The 4,987-nt window shown below is 41.6% G+C and overlaps 1 pseudogene; it reads right to left on the minus strand.

Annotated features, from left to right (window-relative positions):
* Positions 1 to 984: 984 nt before the first annotated feature.
* On the minus strand, positions 985 to 2,130 carry LOC122450956 (annotated as a pseudogene).
* Positions 2,131 to 4,987: the final 2,857 nt, after the last annotated feature.

The raw sequence follows: 4,987 nt of genomic DNA on the forward strand, positions 1-4,987 counted from the left end.
GACATTTCTTGATTGTGTTTATGGAATTTCTCTAGGTTCCTTTTTGTCATTCTACTTCCCAGCTTTGCTGGCTTCTATCCAGGAATGCTTGGCTCTTCCTGAGATATGGCGTATGATAACAGTCTCTTGCAGTCTCTGCTGGGTAGGCATAGCTTCAATTTATGTCTGCACTCTTCCAAAAGGTTTTGAAGATTCTACAGCTTCTAAATCCAGGACCAGCTATTTTGAAATAGAATAAAGAGACTTAAACAAGCAAACTGAACTCTGTCTTCCCTACCCACATTTCTTCCATATTCACTTTAACCAGGGTGACAGTGTTCAGGCGGGAGGAGCCACACAATAAGAAACACAGAATGATTCTTTTCTTTAAACTGTGCAAAATCATGGGTTTGCTGTGAGTGCTGTATGCTGGGAAGCAGGTGATCCTCAAAGAGTTAAACCACTTTCCAAGTTGTTTTGAACTAAACTTTTGCCCCAGGGTTTAAGAAATCTCCCTCTCTAATTGAAGTCTTCAGTCAGTGGCTGCTTATAATCAAGAAGATTGCACTTAAAAGGTATAGAAGTTGGTCTTATTATTGGCATTAGAAGATTTTGCTTTGTAATTACAAGCCAGGGAGTCTAGAACCAGTAGATCTTATACAGAGAGAATGGTAGATATTTTAGCTCAAACTGCATATTCACCAAGAAAAATGGTGCTGAACTGTTTGTAACAAGAAGTACCATTGGTTTTTCATCTTTTGAGCTTCTTATATGCTATTCCATTTGTCTTATAATGAAATTAGTGGTTATATTCATTTATCCAGTACTTACTGCTTAATAACATGTGCTGGGCATTGTACAGAAAGCTTTGTAAACAATGAGTTGAGGATACAGATTCAGGCAAAGAAACAGACTGTTAAGTTTAAGGAACATGATCAGGAAGACTTGGGAAGGACATATATCAGTCATCAGCAAATTTTTGTTTGTTTGTTTATTTGAGCAAAGTCAGCTGACAGCTTTATTGCTTTGAGGAGGGGATAGATGGTTCAGGAGCTTCCTGATGGGGTGGGTCCACTTCCTCTTCACCATCACAGGCTTCTGGTTGCACAGAATGGCTCTGGCTCTGGGGATGGTGTCCATGTGCAAATCCGGGTGGTACTTGTTCTTCCAGACCATGTGCCAGATGCTTCTAAAGGTGGCCTGGGCATTCTTGCTGATGGTGGTCCGCACACAAGAAGTAGCTGATTAGTGCTGGCCGGATCTCCGGCAGCATCATGACCCTTTTGCCATTGGCTGCCGGCTGCATGTCCACAGTCTTGCCATGGATGAGCCCACTGTAGTGGAAGGAGTTGCAGGCCTTCAGGTCACTCAGTCGTGCTCAACTCCCTGCGACCCCATGGACTGCAGCAGGCCAGGCTTTCCTGTCCTTCACTCTCTCCCAGAGTTTGCTCAAACTCATGTCCTTTGAGTCAGTGATGTTATCCAACCATTTCATCCTCTGCCGTCCCCTTCTCCTCCTGCCCTCAATCTTTCCCAGTATCAGGGTCTTTTCCAATGAGTAAGCTCTTCGCATCAGGTGGCCAAAGTATAGGAGTTTCAGCTTCAGCATCAGTCCTTCCAGTGAATATTCAGGACTGATTTCCTTTAGGATTGACTGGTTGGATCTCCCTGCAGTCCAAGGGACTCACAAGAGTCTTCTCCAGCACCACGGTTTGAAAGCATCAATTCTTTGGTGCTCAGCTTAATTTATGGTTCAGCTCTCACATCAATACATTACTACTGGTTTTTGGAAAAACCTTAACTTTGACTATACAGACCTTTGTCAGCAAAGTGATGTCTCTGCTTTTTAATACACTATTTAGGTTTGTCGTTGCTTTTCAGTCACCATCCACATTGATTTTGGAGCCCAAGAAAATTAAGTCTAACACTGTTTCCACTTTTCCCCCATCTATTTGCCATGAAGCGATAGGACTGGATGCCATGATTTTCATTTTTTGAATGTTGAGTCGTTAAGCCAGCTTTTTCACTCTCCTCTTTCACCTTCATCAACAGGCTCTTTAGTTCCTCTTTGGTGTTGTAAGTCTTCTTGTTCCTCTTGATCAAGAAGGTGGAGCAGTTCTGCACGACCATACACTATAGATTCGTGGGCATGGTGGTGGCTCCACTCACTGTGGCAGCCTGAGATGGAAAGAGCCAGCAAATATTTTTCATTAAGGGCTAGATAGAAAGTATTTTAGGCTTTCTACAGTTCTAATGCTCTCTGACACAACTATTCCACTGTGCTGAAAGTTGAAATGTTGAATGTGAAATTGACCACAGAAAACATGTAAATGATGAACATGGTTGTCTTTTAAGTTGTGTTTATTTATGGGCATTGACATTTGAATTTAATTTTTATGTGTCACAAATATTCTTTCTTTTGTTTTTTTCAGCTGTTAACAGATGTAAACACCATTCTTAGCTCACAGGGCTTACAGAAACAGGAAATGGAACAGATTCGGCTCATGTGCCTTAGTGTGCTGACTCCAGACATGAAATAGTCTCTAGGACCATCTTGCCACCATTTGAGAGGTACCTGACTGCATGGAAGAGAGAGCAGCCAATGCATTCTTTTGTCTCAGGTGTGACTTTGTGTAGCACTCTTACAAAGGCATTAGAGTTGGTAAAATATTTACTTCTGTTCTAAATACCAGAAGGACATTTTGAGGACATTCCCTGCATTTCACTCCTCCCTGTAGCAACTGTTTCAATGTGTAAAGACCTTCATTTGAGAACATTCTTCCCAATGTCCAAACTCAATCAGCCGTGCTAGAGGTAAGGTTGTATCATGAAATGAAACCAAACTGCAAACAACACATCTGAATAGTTTCTCTATAGAGCTCCATGGGTTGGGAAGAGCTTAGCTATAGATAATGGTCACAGACAGGAGGGCAGCATCTGCAGTGTGGGTTTAGAAGGTGAACATATTGGCCTTACTGCTGTAACCTGGAAGGAACCTTGTCAGATTTAGAGTCCATCACACAGTAAAGTCTGATGATGGAGTGAACTGCTTCCAGAGACAAGGAAGTCCCCACGTTGAAATTGGGTAAGGAGGAATTAGAGGTCATTTAGTGATAGTGGGTGAGAAAGTGATGTGGGATCTGCAACTTGAAATTATAAATTCTAAGACCATCACAGATGATGGCTTTGTGGCACATGTCATCTTGCCTCAGTTGGAGAAACAACATGGAAAAAGAGACTAAAATGAATTACGTTGTCATGTACTGTACTTTGCATTTCAGATCACACAGGCCCAACCAGACATAATTACCAAGACTCACAGGCTCCTGGGTCCCTGGGATGGGCAAAATAGGTGAGTATTTTAAACCCAGGTTGGGTTTTTCTCAGTCTTGTGAGCAAAGAACCAAGCATTTCGGTAAATGTGGATGAAAAAGTGAAGGCGTTTCATTTCATTTTATAACCCAGGCTAACGTCCTCTCCCCTGTTGATTTCTGATCTTAGAAACCAAATACTTGCTAAGGGGAATGAAGTCTGAAAAGGGGGAAAAAAATAAGCTAAGCTTTAAGTATGTCCCAGTGGTAAGCATTTAAATTAGAGCAAAAGAAAAAAGCTCTCTGAACCAAGTGGTGAAGGCTCCCCCAACCTGGACTCTTAGGGGCCAACCCTAAGAGAAAGGGCAGGTCCCCCAGGCAGCTCTCTCTTGCACTGGTTGGGTGAACTGCTTTGTCAGCAGCACCATGCATCATTAGCGGATCTGGAAAAACTCCAGCTGCCTTCCTCTTACACTCTCTCCGTACCTCTCACTTTAAAAAAGCTTTCATCGACATCATCCCAAACATCTTTTGTTTTCCCAGCTGGAGAAGCCTTTCTTTCTGTTTGCATCCCCTTCTCCAGCTAACTAAGTTCTTTTGCCCTTAAGAACTGCGACCATGAATCAAAGGGAATCATCACCTGTAAACTCTAAAGTGAATCTGGGTGCTTTGGGATTCCATAACTCATCTGTCTTCTCGGAGCTGCCATATTTAGTTACATTTTCCTTACACTGTTGGTGGTCATTATCTTCCCTGCTTTCCATCCCCCATATTAGACACAAAATATGAAGCCCCTCACAGCAATATTTTCTTCTGAGGTTTAGCTCCAGTGCAGCATAATCCTTTTTGCTTGGGGGGTGGTTTCCCGATCCTTATGTCAAGCTGGGGTGAGATACATGTTTAACCTATGGCTGGAGTTATTTACTACATAAAATGATCTCCTGTTCTGGGGTTTTCCATGAATTTTCTGCAAATGGTTTTACAATAAATCTCAGGAAGGAAATCAATGTGTTTTTTAAAAAAATTTTTTTAAAGATTGATACCAATTTCTTGCCCATAAAACCTCACACGGAATTCTTGGCTTTTATACATTTTTCATGCATTTTAATCTTTACATCAAAAGTTAAATAGAACTTTGAAAGTCATTTGTTTATCTTTCTGTCTCCATAGATGACACTATGCTCTGATTTTAAACATTATAAAGTTATGAAATTCTGCTATCTCATTCTGGAACCCTGGTACCTCAGGAATACTTTCCTGCAATGATTTATCCTGCCCATTTTATGTTATTTTGGATTATAGTAGAAAGGGTGAATAGACCATCATTATTTTCTGAGAGACATAATTTGATGTAATGAAAATATTTACTTGATGAGTTGTTTCCAGGCTAGGGAGTTACTGACATTTCACCACTGCTTTGCCTTTAATACTTTGCCCCTTTCTCTATCCCTTACTAGTTTCTTTTTTAAATTTGGGAAATCCTGTGCCCAGATCACAAGAGGACCAATTCCCGGGAACTGAGCACTGCTCAATCTAGATACATGCAAAACTGCTAATGCACAATTTGTTGCTCACTGAAAGATCTTGAGGGCTTCCTAAGTGGCACTGGTAGTAAAGAACCCACCTGTCAATGCAGGTGACCTAAGAGATGAGGGTTTGATTCCTGGGTGGGGACGATCCCCTAGAGGAGAGCATGG

The sequence above is a fragment of the Cervus canadensis genome, chromosome 12 (assembly GCF_019320065.1).
Source record: "Cervus canadensis isolate Bull #8, Minnesota chromosome 12, ASM1932006v1, whole genome shotgun sequence".
NCBI lineage: Eukaryota > Metazoa > Chordata > Mammalia > Artiodactyla > Cervidae > Cervus > Cervus canadensis.